Source organism: Erpetoichthys calabaricus, chromosome 8, assembly GCF_900747795.2.
Source record: "Erpetoichthys calabaricus chromosome 8, fErpCal1.3, whole genome shotgun sequence".
In the NCBI taxonomy this organism is placed as follows: Eukaryota; Metazoa; Chordata; class Cladistia; order Polypteriformes; family Polypteridae; genus Erpetoichthys; species Erpetoichthys calabaricus.
The window spans coordinates 164,577,419-164,596,985 of NC_041401.2; positions in this window are offsets into that span (position 1 = coordinate 164,577,419).

Below are 19,567 nucleotides of genomic sequence, written 5' to 3' on the forward strand. Positions count from 1 at the left end.
AATCCCCACGTCTTTGGGATAATATCGGAATACCCCGATAAAACCGCATGCAAACTCGTGGAGGTTGAGTTGAAGCGCAAACTCGGTACAGAAGGAACTCAAGGCTCTGGAGCTTTAAGGTTATGATTGTATTGACCACAAGCCTTGGACGTTAGAAAAGTACTGTTTTGATGCTTTACAAAATGTATAATAAACGTGTGTGGTAGAGTTTAGTACATGTCGATATCAAGCATGGGAAAGGCAGCTATATAAAATAAAAAATATCATCTTCCACTCCAACCATCCATCCATTATCCAACCCGCTATATCCCAACTACAGGGTCACGGGGGTCTGCTCGAGCTAATATGAACCATTTAAGTAAAACAGCCTTAACTTTAGCTACTTTTGGAAAGGCCGGCTGTTAACAGAGGTGTTCCATACATTTCTTATCCTCTTATATCGGAGACAAGACAGAAACTTATTCTGCATTGCAGCCCACCGCAGGGCACAACCGCTCAAAAGCCCACACTCACTCAGTGGATGTATTGATGAAGACTGATTGCATCAGAAAGGTGAAAGAGCAACAGGCTGGCAGAGGGGTATGCCATCCTATGAATGAAAGATTTACAAATGGTTCACGTTGTATATTATTTCTTTTATATAGTTAGGTCATTTTAAAGAACGTAGTAACGCAATTGGCATTGAATTCGGAGGAAAATGCCACAAGTTAGTACATTAAAATATTCATTTAAACTTTACAAGAAGGAAAACGAGAACTTCTTTCGTTAATTAATCCATAAATTCATCCTCCATTCTTTCAACCAACTGCTACCTGTCAGTTTCTACTACCCGCTTATCCAATTGAGGATCAAACGGAAAGAATCCCGCACAACAACAAATCAAGCCTAACAATTGTAAACCGGGCAAACGTATGTTTCAACCATCCATCCATCCATCCATTATCTAACCCGCTATATCCAAACTACAGGGTCACGGGGGTCTGCTGGAGCCAATCCCAGCCAACACAGGGCGCAAGGCAGGAACAAACCCCGGGCAGGGCGCCAGCCCACTGCAGATGTTTCAAGCAACTTTTATTTTATACAGCGTCTCGTATTACATTTTGCAAACATTATTTAAAAAAAAAGTAATGTGTTGTGTTCAACAATGGTGTAATTATGAGAGGAAGGACCAACTCTCACTCCCGCACAGCACATTACACGTGTAACTAATCCTGCATCCCCTGCTCGCACTCAACAGCAATGACCGCGGCTGTAAAGATAAAGAGCAGACATTGCTTTATTACATTCAAAAGAAAGACACCGACGTCCATCCGCGCTCAAGGCTTCTGTACACTGTCCTTTCCCAAAAGACCTCAGGATAGAAAAAAATCAAACTCTCATATCACAAGTGCAGACCTGACACAAGAAGGCAGCATAATCGAATTATGTTACTCAGTTCTGCACTTTCATAGAAAATACTTATAAAAAAACTTGGAAGCCGTAAGGGTTCACAAAACAGTACGCGCTCATACCGTACTTTGTAAGGCTTTCTGCTTTTGCTTTTCATTTCAACAGAAACTCTTAATTAAAGTTCGCTGCTTTTACTCTGTCTGTAGCATCTTTTGAGAAGGATGAGCCACGGTTTCTCAAAATGTATATTTTTAAATCTGTCAGAATGTTAACAGTTGACATTTTGGACAGGCTCATTAAGCTAATTGAACATCCGAGAAGAAACAAGACACTGCAGGTTTCCTGGAGCACCTCTGCCCTAGTGACAGCAATGTCATGTTCACTTCGGGGAAATTCTTTGTTTCCCACAGAGATATGATACAAAAAAAAAAAAAAACAGTCCCGTTTTCGATGTCATAAACAGAGTAACAATTTTAGATTCATAATATCTTTTGATAAACACTTCACATATTGCCTTGCAAAAAAATCTTTATACCGGGAACAACAGACAGACAGATAGATAGATAGATAGATAGATAGATAGATAGATAGATAGATAGATAGATAGATAGATAGATAGATAGATAGATAGATAGATAGATTTTCGGAAATCTGTGAACATTCTGGAACTTCGGATATTTTCATTTTGGTTAGGATTTACGTTTTTTGTCACATGATCAGTAACAGCGCTCATTGTCTTCAAGTCACTCTTACGGGTGATACAGCCACATAAAGTCAAAGACGGCTTATTTTGTTACACAAGCTACAAGTTAAGTGTTGAAAGCTAAACCCTTAGTAGAATTCTACCACAGCATAAGGACATTTTTGTAAGCTTAACTCAGCGCGCGTCTATCGCTAAGGATGCTGTTTATTACACTTTACTTTCCAACAATAAAATGATAGTACTCTGAAATGTTTCTAATTTTGTTTCACCTTCATTATCATTTATCATCATAATCATTATTTTCCTTCTTCTCTTCATCATCATCATCATCATTATTATTTTCCTGCCTTGCACCATATGCCTGTAGGGATAGGCTCCAGCTTTCCCGCGACTCTTCTGAGTTTTAAGTGGGTTTAGAAAATGGATGAATGGATTATTAATATTATTATTAGTAGTATAGTAGTAGTGAATCATTAATACATTGCGGACACATTAAATTTTATACCGAATCTCGAAGCAGTAATTACAATGGATTTGCATTTTAGCAGCAGGATTGATGTATAAATAATATTTATAAGTATACACAATTCGCCAGCTCCAATACCGCTGTCTTCCCAGGGGACGCCCCATTGCAGCGCTTCCTTCAAAGATAAACCTTTCTGGACGTTTCATCGTCATAACAGACGTTGTTCTCTGTGCTCTCTGAGTCAGTTCTGCATTCGTGGCCCCTGTCGAGCAGACATGCCTCCCTCAGTCACTAAGGTCTCAGGCCAGTTCTGTAAGTCACTGTTATTGTACGTAAATTCCTATTATTTTATCAGTTTTTTGAACACTTGATCCTCCTCATTACCGCTATGATATTGCGCCATGTCGCTTCCTTTTTGCTTTAATCATTTAATTACTCCATTAGTCTAAATGGCTTTTAAATTAATTTCAGAAACGGTATACTAGATTTCATCCGTCCATATTTTTTTCTTGGGAGTAAGAGATCTTTCTCGGGTGCAAGAAAAAAACACGCTCACATAGGCATTCTCCTTCGGTAGCGGCTTTTAAATAAACCTGCTTCAAGCTTTTTCATTTTAGAAGGAATACTGATTGAATCAACGCTGATCTGTAAAAATGCATACAGTCTGGAGTGATATTGCCCTCTGTCTTAGGGGGCGATTACAAAGCAGCACCGAACATTCCGCCATCGCGCTGCCCTGTACTTCTCCGTTTAGTGCGGCCCAGGAAAATGCATGCGGATGCCTGTCCGATTGTGCTCTTTGTGACATCTTAAAGTTGGCTCGATATTTGAGTGGAGTTTTCTCCAGATTCTCCGGGTTTCCTCCAACATCACAAAACTCAAATTACCACTCATGTAAGACTGCGTGGCAACTGTAAGTTAGCCAGATGTTTTGCACTGTGTGCGCACTTGCGCCTTGCATTCGTCTGTGTGTTCTGCATTGAAGAGCACCTTCCAAGGTTTTCTTTTCCTGCCATGAGCCTGTTGCTACTATTAGCGGCTCCCGGGTGCCCTGAAATTAGTCTGTGCTGGCTCAGTAAATGAAAAATGTAGGCTCCAGCAGTCCTATGTTTTGACTTTAAATGCAACGGCTGGGTGGACGCGCTAACCAAAACATCTGCTATTTCGAAATCAAAGACATTAACCCCCAAACATCCCACCACTACCACCAGCACCACCCTTTCTTGCCATTCCCCATCTACAACACGTAAAATGATCTTCTGCTCCAGCCACGATTCCGAGAAGAGGCTGATCTCTCGTTTTTCACATTCCAGAAGATCATTGGAGGTTCCGAATTAGTTCCGTTGAGAGTGCAGGGTGTTTCCAGCCTTGCGCCCTGTGCTGCCAGGAATGGCCCCGGTCGTAGCGACCCTGCACTCTTAAAAATAAAGGTGCCGGAGTGATTGTTCAGACGCGGATGCCATAAGGGAACAAAGTTTGGTTCCCAAAAGAACAATCCACATGAAGGTTTCAGAAAGAACCTATAGTTACTTAAATTTGTATCAAGCTCCATTAATAACCATAACAGACGATGACAGACTTGTGAAATAACACTATTAAAATAACTTGCCACACACTGTATACAAGGCAGGCTATAAGTTCAGGTTTTTCTCATCTACCAATATTCCGCCTGTTATTGAAGATTTCTGTTTTGTCCACATATTAGGACCTTTTTGAAAGCCCAAAAGAACCAACTTCATATGCAAAGAGCCCTTCACAAAATGAAGTGACTCTCAGTCGAGCAGTGGTGTCAATCCAGTGCCTTTTTTAAGAGTGTGAATTGCAGTTCGGGGATTTGAGAATGTGAACTTATTCAGATAAGTATAAAGCAGCATTACATCCAAAGCTTATCAATACATTGAAAGGTGTCGTGAAATATAACCTATTATGTATTTACTTTTACAAATAAAGAAAGACAAGAATTACGCCGATAATGAGACTCAAAAATTGTTTCCACGTTTAAAATGAATGAAGAAATTAGGTGAAATGTGCGTATGGAGTCCTCCTGTAATGCCAATTCCTATCTTTTGACGGCTTTCAAGCATGCAGGCAGCTGTTTTAGGAAGTCTTCAAACGGTCTGTTGTAGAGGATAAGACGAACTCTATTACACAGCTTACCACCACAATACTTTAAATATTACTCTATCTATCTATCTATCTATCTATCTATCTATCTATCTATCTATCTATCTATCTATCTATCTATCTATCTATCTATCTATCTATCTATCTGTTCGTCCGTCTGTCTCTTCTTTCGTCTCCTGCTCGGAGTGGCGGTGCAGGTCTCCGAAGCCGGAACTACCCTGACGGGACGCCATTCTGTGCAGCTATGTATGTATGTATGTATGTATGTATGTATGTATGTATGTATGTATGTATGTATGTATGTGTTTGTGTGTTTTAAAATGTGTTTCTTTTTAATTTAAATTCTGGATGCATAACCCTTTAAAATGTGAGCATCTAATATATGCGTAAAGCCCCGATTGCTAGAGCTACCGTGTCTGTCCGCTCTCGCACATCACAGCTGAAGAGAAGCAGAAAACTATACGAGGGGCAAGACCTGCCCTAGTTAGACAATTTATGGGAACTATATGGAGTCCCACTTTGCCAATCTAAAAATAATGGTTCAAAATGACACTTATGTGACTTGTTGTTTGAGTTTGCCTGAAAAAAGAGACATTCATGCTCTGAACGGTTCCTTGCTTTGAAATTTGTTTTTTTTTTTTCGGGCTTTGAAAAAGGTTCCTAATACTGCATATAGAGGAAACAGAAATCCTGGTGTATTAAATTAAATTGCTAGAGCATTTAATAATTTGGAAACCTGTTATGATATGTTCATGGCTATTTGAAATATGTTATAGATCTGTAAAGATTCTTTCTGGATTCTTCAAGAGGATGGTTCTTTTGGAAATCCAAACCGGTTCGTTCCCGTATGATATCGCTCAGAAGAATCGCTTTGGTACCTTTATTTTTAAGAGTATGAGGCACGCAAATGCAGTTTCCACATTCTTAGTGTCATCCACTTCACGAAAGTCGAGCTACATGGTTTTATACACGTATGTTTTCAAATTTCGGCCACTCTGATTGTTTTTATAATTATGATCGTTGTATTTGTTATCCACTTAAACATACATCTATTCGTTTTCAAGTATCCTGTCTTTTCTGTTGATTGCAGAACTTGTGATGTCACGACATTCTCTAACCCGCTTACTGCTACCGACCAGGGTCCCGGGCACTCTCTTCTTCAGTGTGGTTCTTTAGCTGGCTGTGTGATTCCTCGTATAACGATTGCTTGACAAAGCACCATTTCACTTTTGGAAGAATTATTTCCAAATGAATTTGCTTTTTTTTGTTCATTGAAAAGATTCCTAATATGTTGATAAAACTGGAATATTTAATGTTTGATAGTCTGCCTATAGCAGGATGCTGACAGATTAAGAACATAGCCTGTGTTATTGTATACAGTAAAAGTCCTTTGAAAATCACGACCTTATTTGTATTTCACAGATCTGTTACCGTCTATTCATGCATGCTTTTTTAATTGTATGTAGCCTGTTACAGATCTAAAGGTTCTTTATGGAAACTTCAGGTGGATGGGTGTTTTAGGAACCATGGTTCCCTTGTGCCATTGCACTGAAGAATCACTCTGACACCATTATTTTTAAGAGTGGGGTTGCTGAAGGCAGGAACAAACCCTAGTCAGGTCGCCTGTCCATTGCAGGGCGAACTCACACACAAACACACACATTTAGATAGATAGATAGATAGATAGATAGATAGATAGATAGATAGATAGATAGATAGATAGATAGATAGATAGATAGATAGATAGATAGATAGATAGATAGATAGATAGATAGATAGATAGATAGATAGATAGATAGATAGATAGATACTTTATTAATCCCAAGGGGAAATTCACAATCTACACACTAGGGGCAATTTAGCGTGACCAGTTCATCTAACATGCATGTCTTTGGACAGTGTGGGAAATCGGGAGCACCTGGAGAAAACCTACCCAAACATAAGGAGAACATACAATCTCCATGCAAGAAGGAGACGTGACGCGAACCCTGGGTATCCTTTACTGTGAAGCAGCTGCGCTGCCACTGACTGCGGGACGACAGCACCCACTGGCCGTGGACGGGATGGCGGACCGTCACCTGGCACACTTGAAATGTCAGAGTTACTAATCAGTGTGGCAGGATTAGTGGGGTGTTTTTTTTAGACACCGGGGTGCCCAGTGGAAGCACACGAGGATAACATATACACGCCACTGAGACTGAAACAGAATCAGGGCTGCAGAATGTAATGCCTTGGCACTCCTTTTTTTCTCTTTGATCGTATGTAAATAGCCTACAGAGGTTACTTAAATGTGATTTTTAAAAAGTTTTCAACCTGATTAAAAACGTTGCGCGGAAATAATATTTTGTTGATCAAGAAGAAGAGGGAAAATATCCCTGCGGGATGATTCTTTCAAATGCAGATGTAGAGCACACGAGTGCAGGGACAAGCGAGACAGATTTTCGTGCTATTTAATCTCCAAAGAGGAGAGATCGACTGTTTCATCGCAGTCGCCTTCAAACACAAGGCAAGAACGTGCGAGAAAACCTTAAAACTGATTTACTTCAGTACTGCTACATCCAAATGAATAAATAATCGAATAAAACGCAGCGTCAAGAGGTGTCCATTTAAAGCACCTAAAAAATAAGCCTTGGGATCGTTCAGCAGACGTGCCGTGCCGCTCTGCCCGGACAGTCGGCGCTTTATTGATTCGTTTTATTTGGTTTCGTGTCTGCCTGCTTATTGGTAGTCCAACTTGCGAGCCCCTTATTTACTGCGCGGCGGCGTCACGTGACCTGCCATTTTTGATGCCCTAGCGCCCTCTGTGCCCAGATCGTTGTAAATTTCTTAACCTTTCTAGTGAGCATCTCGAGCGAATGCACGCGAGTGCTTTAACTTTTAGAACGGGTTATCTGCCCCCTCTTTAAAAAAAATATTTTAAATAACATTGGAAGGTTGTACAACCGTTCCCAGTTAAATCATGTCTCATTTATAGCGCCACTTTTAAATAAAGAGACCTTTTTAGCGTGTCTTTTCTCGAAGGAGATTCTTTCGACAACTTTGTAATAAGGACATTCGGATTCTGTGCATGTTTAATATATGCAAATTACTCATGCAAATGAGAAGCTGCCAAGGACTGTGGGGGTCAAAAATATTGCTGCGGGAGAGGCCAGCGGACTGTTCGGTGTGGGTAAATTGTTGAAGTTGTAGAACGAAGTGTTCCTGCCGTCTCTGCCTTGTGTCCTATTAACGTAACCTAGCCATCCAATTTATTTTTATTTTGACTTATCTCCAAGGCGTTTTGACTTTTGCATAACACTGTCTTGAAATCTAGGCTACGTGTCTGTGTTTTACTAGCAGACAAGTCTACGAGGCAGTCACACATGAATATCCCCAATCCACTCAGCCACCACTTGCCAAATTCCAGCTCTGGATCCATGAGTCTATGTTTGGATCCCATGGTGTTCCAAGTTTGCCCCCACATCCCAAAGATTAGGTTAGTTGACTTTAAGCCGGCATGCGGCTATCATTGGAGAAGGACCGGCGTCCTGTCCAAGGTTAATTTCAGCCTTGCGCCCGATATGGCGTAACAAGCTCCAGTATACAGTATATTCAGCATTTATTTTCCTATTTACCTTTTATTTTAAACCTTATTTTGTCATTCTCCGGAAACTAGCTCACTGCTGAGTCTGAAACAAGCAAAGTTCTAAATAAGAGTAACTAGATCAGATCACTCACTGCATTCAGTTTATTAGTTAAGCAGCATACACAGAGCATGGCAGTGTACAATCTGTAATTGGAGGGCCTTCCTGTCGGGCCACCTGTCTGGCTGATGTGATCAATTAGAGCTTGGAATTCAAATTCCGGCAAAGTCAAATCCTGGTCTCCATGAAGTTCACAGAAACTTCACAAAGCCGTTGGAGCTCGCCGTGTCGGCAAATTAAGAACACGTATATATTCGTCATTTGAAATGGACGTCTTCAAGAAGGCTACAACCAGTTCAGCTCCGTTCAGGTATGATCGGATTTTACAGTTAGTGGTCTATGGAAAATAAAAGGGCAGTGCATAGCATAAAGGTGCAAACGCATGTTCTCTTTGGTCGGTATACTCTTGAAACAAAGCGACGCCATAGTGCAGGGGTGTGGAACTCCGGGCTTGGAGGGCTGCAGTGTCTACAGGTTTTCATTTTAATCCTTTTCCTAATCATTGTCCAGTTTTCACTGCTAATTAATTTCTTTCCCCTTCATTTTAATAGCACAGTTTTTAAGGATTCAGTCATCTGAATTTATTCCTTTTCTTCATTAAGTGACAGCCAAACAGAAATGAGATGTGCAACAAGCTAACAGATGACAAGATAAACTGGGATTTCAAACTCCAACCAGTCTCACTCCAACCAATCTCTTAATGATAAAACTAATTCTTGCTTTTAATTAAGCCCGTTATTTAATTTCATGGCTTGTTGCTGCTCTCATTCTGCCACAGCAGACATTGCCAAAACTGTTGATTTTTCTGTTTTTTTAAGAACACCATCAAAATGTTTTGGTGACCTGAGAGATCAGCCTTACCGAGACCTCCACCTTTCTTTATTTTCAGATAGTGTGATGGGCACAGGTGAGCTGGTCATGTGGTGACATTTTTCATGTCTCATCATTTGGCTGCTAATTAAGGAAAAAGGGACAACTAAGGGATATGAATCAAGTTAGATAAAACTAAGGCAAAAGAAGTTAATTAGCAGCAAAAACTGGTCACTAATGAAGAAGATGGTTGAAATGAAACCCTGCAGCCACTGCAGCCCACCAGGACTGGAGTTCAATAACAGTGCAGTGGAACCGTTTTCAGTTACTAAAGGAACCATCCACATGAATGTTCCAGAAAGAACCTTTCATTTACTATAACAGATTCCAAAAAAAAAGGAATAGATAACAGATTTGTAAGAAAACGATAATGTAATGATTACAAAAGGCTGCTTTCAGTAACACAGGTTAATGGTCATCTGCGAGTATTCAGTAAGGAAGCTTTCTGCATATTAAATATTCCTGTTTTGTCCACATATTAGGAACCTTTTCAAAGCCCACTGAAGCAATTACATATACAGTGGATTCAAAACATATTAAGACACCCATCTCTTTCTGCACATCTTATTTTGTTGCCCCACTCAGTGTGTGAGGACATCTGCTGATGCTACTGGACACATTATCAGTGATGTTTCTGAAGCCATTGGATGTTTTAGTTCTTTCAACATCATACACACTCATCCAGGTGACCCAGGTGGGGCTGATCAGACCACATCTTGTGTCCATTTGGCATGCTAGCTACTTTGACATCACTCTTCTCTTGATCCTTAGCCATGGAAAGGCTCTCTTCTCTGCTTCGGTGGTCTTGTGGATGGTTCTGCTTTTCTTACCCTCATATGACTGATGGTCTTAGTCAGAGAGTGGGCTACAAAGCCCCTGCAGCCAGTCTCCACAGAGAACCACTTGGCTCTCCATCCCCCTTGCTGGCATTACCTCACCAATCCTGCATATTTGGTGAGCTTCCACTCAGAAAGCCTCTTCCAGATGTTCCTACCATGGGACTGTCAACTCCACCATCACAACTTACTTTGTAACATCAGACAAGGTCTAGTTGCAAATTATTGGGGAACTTCAGCTGTTCTTTGAGGTCCACCAGCAAATACCAATTACTTGCTGAGCTCAATGTGCCTGCTAATGTTTCCTCTGTGGTTTTGACTGCTAACCTGCTCTCACAAAGGTGATTGTCTGATGGAAGGGGGGGGGGGGGGGGGGTGATTTTCTCAATAGCCTTCAGGACTTGGTCATATAGCCATCTGTAAAGTTCCTCACCAAGTGCTTCGGAGCAGCTGCTGAGGATGTGTTCCAATGTCCCTTGCATGGAGCACAGTAGGCAGATTGGAGGCTCTGCTTTGCCCCATATGTGCAGCTTTAAATAGGTAGGCAATACATCATACGCTGCCTGGATGAGGAATTTTATTACTTGTGGATCTGATTTCTATATCGTAGTCCTGATCACCTCTCTCTTGACAGCATTCTCCCATCAACTCCACACTCCTTATTGTCTTATTGTGACTTCCCTGTATGACCTTTCCTCTTTAAATGCTGCTCTCACCTCCTGCTGTAATAGCTTCCGCTCCTCAATCCCCTTGATGATTCTATTGTGGGGAATCTCAAAGGAACCTAGTCCAACTTGTCCTCGTGTCATTACACCCACCAGCCTCTCGTGGCTCAGCCTTGACTCAGTCTGTTGAACCACCTCCTCTTCCCTCCATTGTCTTCCTATTTTTACTTTAATTCCAGCTGTGGCTACCTTAGGATCATTTGAGGTCCTGCATTGCAACACTTCCCTGGCCCTCATGGTCTTCAACTCCATCTCCAAGGACTAGAGAGGCAGATGTAGATGAAGAGTGCAATGATCTTAGGCTTTGGTAGCCCCAGCCATTTCCTGAGGTGACATCTCACTTTCCTTTCCTGGATTTCAACTGCGGAGATCGGTACTCTGTAGACAAGAAGTATCCACAGGATCATGGGAAGAATGCCACACTGATACAGCCAAGCCTTAAGCTTCTCTAGCAATCTAGAGCAGCCTATGGCTTTCTGCCAGCTGTACAGCTCTGTGCAGGTTGGTTGAACAGATGAGGTATCCTTCACCGAGCTGTCCAAAACCTTCCCAAAATTCCTGACAGGCTTCTCTGAGACAGTCTTAATACTTGTTTCTGCAATGTTGAATCTTTACTTGTCTGACATTTTTCCCTTCCTTGATATCAAACCCATAATCACACAGTGAAAACATATTTTAAGAAAGGTTTGAAAATGTATTAAAACTATAAAAAACAAGATCTCTCATTCATATAAATATTCAGAACCTTAATTCAGTACTTTTTAGAAACTCCTTTGTCAAGAATTAATACTTTGAGTCTTCTTGGTTTAGTCTCTACCAGTTTAGCCCTTTCTTCCTGGCAGGATCTCTCAAACTTCATTAGATTTGATGAGAAGCATCTGTCAACTGCCAACTTCAGGTCTTTCCACAGATGATCTAAGTCTGGGCTTTGGCTGGGTCACTCAGTGATATAAAAAGTCTTGTCCTAAAGCCAAAGCAGCGTTGTCTTGGCTGAAACATGAACCACCAACAAATCTGAGGTTGCATGTACTCTGGAGCAGGTTTCCTCAAGGATCTCTCTGTATTTGGCTTCAATCATTCTACTCTTAGTACTGACCAGTCTCCCTGTCTCTGCTGCTGAGAAGCACCCATAGAGCACGATGCTACCACCACCATGCTTCACTGTAGAGATGTTATTAGGCAGGTTATGAGTACTTTTTGGTCTTTGCCAGACATTGTGGTTGGAGTTCTGCCCAAAGAGTTCAACTTTTGTCTCATCAGACCAAAGAAATTTTTTTTCCACACACTCTTATGATCCTTTAAATGCTGTTTGGCAAACTCCAAGTGGGCCTTAGCTACTCTGCCATGAATGACTGATTGATGGAGTGCTGCTGAGTGCTGGTCATCCTTTTTACAGGCTTTTCCATCTCATCAGAAGACTATTGAAGCCCTGTTAGAGTGACCATTGGATTCTTGGTCAACTCCCTAACCAAATCACTTCTTGCCCAGTTACTCAGTTTGACCATATGTCCAACTCTAGGAAGAGTCCTGGTGCTTTCATACTTCTTTGTTTCAAAATTATTGAGGTCACTGTGCTCCTAGAAACACTCCAAACTTTAGAAATGGTTTTATGCTCTTACCCAAATCTTTGCCGTAGCACAATTGGAACATGGAGGTCTACAGAGAGTCCCTTGGACTTTATGGCAGACATGCAGTGTGAATTGGGGCCTTATATACACAGGTGTGTGCCTTTCTAACCATGTCCAAATGATTCAGTTTACCACAGGTGGACTGTCCAACTCTGAACACATCACAAGAGTAATTAAAGCAAATAGGACACACGTGAGCACAATCTGGAGTAACACAGCAAAGGGTCTAAATACAGTACTTAGATAAATGACACATTTCAGTATCTGATTGTTAAATTTGCCAATCTTTATTTTGTCATTATGGGCTGTTAAGTGTAGACCGATGGGCAAAAGTGGCAAGTTTATCCATTTGAATTTAAATTACAACACAATAAAGTGTGCAGAAAGTGAAGGGGTCTGAGTACTTTCTGAAACTACTGTATAAAGAACTCTTTCCAGAATGAAATGCTTTTCTGTCAACCAGTGGCTCTATGATGAACCACACACCCCAGTAAAGTGCCTTTAAAAAAAAACATTTATTGAGTCTACTTGTTTTAGGATGCGTCACTGTGATGCCATGGACCTGCAACCAATGGTGCCTTCCTGTATCCGGAGCATCAGTAGTCATGACTCAGATGGATTAGGGCAAATGAGGACACAAACAACACTTATGGTGCAAAGTTTATTTATTAATATCAACAGTGTCCACAGTGCAGTACGGTTCAAACCCCAAATCAATCTCAATATACAGGGTGAGTCTAAATTATGTTATCATTTGAATGGTGGAAACAATTTATTCATAAAACATACTTCATATGTGCAAGATGATTTACAGGAGTGTCTCAACCTGTTTGCCATCATGTTCAACACATGTACCATAAGTGGCACATAAATTGTCCAGAAAAAATTGTATACAGTAATCCCTCACTTATCGCGGGAGATAGGTTCCAAGGCCGACCGCGATAACTGAATTTCCGCGAAGTAGGGACACTATATTTATTTAATTATTTAACGTGTATTTGGACGTTTTTAAACCCTCCCTGTATTGTTTACAACCCACCATTTACTCTATTAAAAACAGGGACAACTGCTAAGCAATATGAAATCGGTAGATAAGTTTACACTTACTGTATAGCGAAGTACACGTAGCAGCTTGTAGGCGGTCATGACGTCATCGATCTTGTTGCAAAGATTCCTAAAGCAGATTCCATCCAGACTACTGCCTTATTACGTCCACTTGCAACTCGTTTTGCACCCTGGTTAAAGGACACTGCGGCCGTAGATCTTATATGCTTTTCCTCCTTTTTAAATAAAAAGAATCGATGTCCTGCAGCGGTGTAGCTGTTCCCTTCCTTCAACATATCCAAAACATTTACCTTTTCTGCAATCATTTACATCTTCTGTTGGTGCTTGGACACGGCCCCTGAAGCATTAGCACGTTAATGATGAATGAGTGAGATGAGACTTCCTGGTTAATGCAGCGCTCCGTCGCTGAGCCAATCAGCAGCACACAGGAACTTAACTGCGTGCTCTGATTGGGTAACTTCTCAGCCATCCGCCAATAGCATCTCTTGTATGAAATCAACTGGGCAAACCAACTGAGGAAGCAAGTAAAAAGAAACCCGCGAAGCAGCGAAAAATCCGCGTTATGTATTTAAATTATGCTTACATATAAAATCCGCGAAGTCGTGAATCCGCGAAAAGTGAACCGCGAAGTAGCGAGGGATTACTGTATAAGTATATACACAGCAGTACCATTAGTGTTAACATAATTTTGACTCACCCTGTATATAAAATCCAACGTCTGTCTGTATGTATGTATGTATGTCCGCTTTTCACTAGAGAGCTACTTAAAGGATTTAGATCGTGTTTTTTTCTATGATTTGCTTGATCATTCCAGTTGATTTTGCAACTTCTCTCATCACATTAAGAATCATAGTTCATTTGCAGGAGCGATATATTTGCACTAATCAGAGACAGAGGCTGCCGGCCGAAGGTAGGGGGAAGCATGACGTCAGGAGTGGGGAGCCAGGTGGGGCCCTCCTCACTCACGTGCCAGCCTCGTAGCATACCTTGCCTCCACTTAGCTAGCAAACAAGAGAACTACTTAATGGATTTGGATCGGGTTTTTTTTCTATAATTTGCTTGAACATTCCGGTTCATTTTGTGATTTCTCTCATCACGCTCAGTATCATACTTCGCTTTCAGGAGTGATTTATTCACACTAATCCGAGACAGAGGCTGCAGGCCAAGGGGAAGGGGACGCGTGGCATCAGGAGTGGGGAGCTGGGCAGGGCCCTCCTCACTCACGTGCCTGCCTCCGTTCGAATCGGTCTACCTCTGGTCACGTTTTGGTAGTGTACCTTGGCTTTGCTTAGCTAGCGATACCTGTTGTTAATTGATTTTTAGTTTGTCCTGTTTCACTACTATACGGGCAGAGCCGTGGGCGTCAGCTAGCAATCCATAAAGCAATGTCTTGAAGATAAAAAACAATAAATAAATAAATCCATTGCATAGTTAAAAGAAGAAGGGGACATGATTGTCTCCCCCCTTTCGTTCCTCAGTGATCACTCTGTCATCTCCCATGCTCACCTTCTGGGCCTTGTAGCAGGACAGAGACACTGGTGAATGCAGCCATCCTCCTGACTCCCTTCCCAGCCACCTCTGTCTTTACCCACTGGGATCTTCCAGCTGCCTCCTTTGGCAGGTCTCTCAAAAACAACAATTTATTTTTTGTATAGCCCAAAAATCACACAAGGAGTGCCACAATGGGCTTTAACAGGCCCCGTTTTTTGATAGCCTACCAGCCTTTACTCCCTAAGAAAACAAGAAAAACTTCCTCAAAAAAACCTTGTAGTGAAAAAAAAAGGAAGAAATCTTGGGAAAGGCAATTCAGAGAGAGAGAGACCCCTCTCCAGGTAGGTTGGGGTGCAATGGCTTTCACATAATGGGGTAGCTACCATTCAGTACACAGAATAGGACACAAGTAATCCTCTTCACAGATCTAGATGGTCAAACTATCACTGCCACCTCAGGAATACAATACAATAGTTCAATAGAAATGGTACAAGTACAGAACAAAATGCAAGAGTCGATGATACAGTATCACATAATAGCATTCTGATTTGTTCAGAGTCCTGGAGACCTCGCCAACAAGCTGCCTCCACACTGCTGGTCATTCCACAGCTTAGTCAGTGCTGGGCCAGCTAATCTGATGTCTCGAGCCCACGATTGTTCTTGCACATCAGATTGGCAGAGGTGATCCACTTCTGGAGTGCCATTCCTTTCACTACCTCACTGGGGATTCAGACCACATTACCTCCTCTCCTCTCCTCTTCTCAACACTGGCTCAACCGTCTGATCGTGCTGTCTCATTCCCCGGTTTTATTTTAAGTTTCTCTTTCTTTTTCCTTTACATCCCTGCAATATAGGTCTTGCACTCATTGACCTACGGAGTTGCTGATGTGGGATGGTTGTATAAATCACTCACTTGAATGTGCATAGCAAATTAGACACAGTAGCCACATGACTTTTTTGCATACATCTTCACTTGCAGGTCTAAGAAGCACAATTTTAAAACAAAACCCTGCACCTGTTCTAACCTGCCATGGTCCCTTTACATGTCATACGACATTCACAGAGCCAGGCTACAAAGTAAAATAATACTATTACAAAAATGAAAGTAAAATACTCTTGTCCAATGAATCAGCCGGAAAGAATGTGGACAACATATGTGGTTCTATTCAAGGATCCTGGATAACTGAATAATGTCAAAGTGCAGCAGTGGTGAATGTTGTGGCCATTCAGCTTTTGAGATTTGCCACTTGTACAGCTCATTGCATGCTAAAATGCATTATAGCTACATGATAACATATTGATTTCAAGGTACCTTAAATTCACATATCTTAAATACATTTCAAAGTATCGTATGGTAAGCAGAACTAACATTTTGAGAGATCTCCAGATGTATTTTTGAGATATCCTAAAATGAAATAGAGATCAACCACATGACTGTTTCACAAAATGTTAAATGCATTTTTAGACATCTGAAATACATTTCCAGATATCATAAAATGAAATCCTAGTCACTTTCAGATATAGCTTGTAAAATATGTTTTAAGATATTCCAAATGAATTTTGAGATATCTTCAAAAGATTTCTCATGCATTTTTAGATACCTGAAAATAGGTTTGTAGGCATTTCAAAATACCTGAAAATTACTTCTTATAAGCTTTCTGTCATGTTAGGGTAACCTGAAATGCACCTGAGACCATCTGATTGGTTCATGAAGCAACTTTTAATATATTTCTTGAAATTTTAGGGTATGAGGAAATGCAGTATTTGCAGAAATGTCTAAATGGCCTGTAATCTACATACAGTATTCTAAAATGCATATTCAAATTGACAAGTGTTTCTCAAATTAATTTTCCAATAAATTCCTCATCTTTTTTTAGATATTTTAGCTATTTTAATTTTATCCCAAATTAATTTGAAGGTATATCTTAAAACTTTTAAATATATAAAAAAGGCCAGAGGTTATTTTAAGATATCTTAGTATTAGCTTGATATATCCAAAATACAATTAAAGGTATCTCAAGTGTATTTCCACATAGAGTATCTCAAAATATCCTCCTGTCCCTTCTGAGATATTCCAATAGATCTTAAAATCGCTATCTCATTATTTTAAGATATCTCAAATACATTTTGAAATATGCATCCCAAAAATAAACAGGACTGGATTTTGAGATGTTGAAATCAGTTTGTGATATCACAAAATATAGGGCAAATGTATTTTGAGATATCTCAAAATGAATCTTAGATATCTGAAAAGGAGAACTTCATTTTAAGATATCGGAAAAATCAAATGTTAAGTTGGTTTGGGATATCTGTGACAGGTGTCTGGTCACACTTACAGGTAATCTAACTTAGATACCATTACAATATCCGACTACGCCACCCAGTTTTATTAAGGGACTGGGAACTTTTGAAATGTATGATAATAGCACACAGGTTTCTTTAAATTGGGTGGTGAGTAAACACACAATGAAAGACACAACAGTAATTTCAGGAAAAGCAACAGTAACTTCTATTACACAAGACAATATAAAGTACATTAAAAAGATAAACGAACATAACAAAATCTAAAAATATCAGGAACGAATTTCCTTTTTTTTAAAAAAGGAAAACACACAGTCCACACTCTAAAAGTCCGTTAAAAACAAGAATTGGAGGATACAACCTTTAGTGATGCAGAGTCCAGTTTGCGCCCTGTGTTACCCCAACAATTAATCGTTCAACTGTCCACCGATGCACTCTGTTCACCGGACACTCGTTTCCCGACAGAAGTTTTGTCAAATCTTTGAATGCTTGTCGATGTCTCTTCGTCGTTCCTTTTTATCCACTCTGGGCTCCTTGTGTTGCTGAGACCTAGGCACGCCTCATTTCTCGTCTGCCAGCTTTGCTTGGTCCTTTCATGCGGCTTCCCTCTCTCGCTGGACCCACAACTGGCGTCTCCTTGTGGAGCTGTCTCTTCCTCCCTGGAAGTAAGTGTTGCCGTCCTTGTGACTCGTGTCATGCCAGCCAGGTACCCTCATCTGCCTACGAGCCCCTGTGCTCTATTCGAGTGTCTTTGCAGCGTTCTCAATGGACCGTCCTTCCTCTGCCTTCTCCTGCCCCAGGAGTTTAAATCTCCTTCAGTCCCTGCCGTTGTCAGTCCTGGACAATCGGTTTAAACATGGTACATCTAAATTTCCTGGGTTTAACAGTTAATGAAAACACAAGTTAACAAAATGTATTGTTACCAACCATTAATTAGTACAGATCTGCTGATTAGAAAACCAATATTGTCAAACATGTTAATTTCCAAGTCATGTAAATACAGACATCCTCCAAGGAAGGAGCAGTTCTGTTATCACAACTTGGTATTGTTTATAATCTCAACCGGCTAAAAACTTCAAAGCGTTGACTCCACTAAACTGCATTCACTAAACAGTGTCATCTCCAGACAGAGTAGCAGCTTCAGCGACAGACTGCTGTCACTGTCCTGCTCCAATGACAGGCTGAGGAGATCGTTCCGCCCCCAAACTATGTGACTCTTCAATTCCACCCTGGGGGGTAAACGTTAACATTATTCAAAGTTATTGTCTGTTTTTACCTGCATTTTTATTACTCTTTAATTTAATATTGTTTTTGTATCAGTATGCTGCTGATGGAGTATGTGAATCCCCTTGGGATTAATAAAGTTTCTATCTATCTATCTATCTATCTATCTATCTATCTATCTATCTATCTATCTATCTATCTATCTATCTATCTATCTATCTATCTATCTATCTATCTATCTATCTATCTATCTATCTATCTATCTATCTATCTATCTATCTATCTATCTATCTCCTTTGCAATACAGCAAATACCTACATCCTGCAGACAGCCTTTTAACTTCTCACCCCCAGTCCCAACAATGGGTGCCTAATGGAACCACCCAGTGTACAAAAAATGTCCCCCTCTGACATATCCGTCTGGAGCTGGCACGTTCTCATCTTGCAATTCTAATTTTGTATAATTGTAAGATTACCTTGTATGAGTGAGTGTTGCTGAGTGTGCCCTCCAAAAGACTGGCATCCTGTCCTCCATTCAAGTTGGTTTCTGATTTCGTCTCAGTGATGCTGGGCAGTTTTTAGCTTTTCATGATCCTATAATGGAGTTAGAATTTTTATCAGAAAAGAAATGGAAAATTAAAGAAATGCATAGATCCTCTTGTTTTTATTTTATTGAAAGAAAGAAAGAAAGAAAGAAAGAAAGAAAGAAAGAAAGAAAGAAAGAAAGAAAGAAAGAAAGAAAGAAAGAAAGAAAGAAAGAAAGAAAGAAAGAAAGAAAGAAAGAAAGAAAGAAAAGTGATCCTACTCCAGTTCCTGCAATCCTGAACTGCATTAAGCAGGTTTGATGATGGATGGACAAATGCACAGACAAGCAGACGTTTTTTCCAAACTGTACCTGTAAAGTGTCTTGGGAGCAGTGAAGGAAATCTTTGTATTAAATGAAGTTTATTTTCTTGTACTTGTGCCCCATTTGGTTTGTTTTCTTCCACAAGCTTGATGCATTTTGAATAGGCTCTGTCCACCATGTCCCTAAACTGCATTATGTGGGTTCAATAATAAAGTG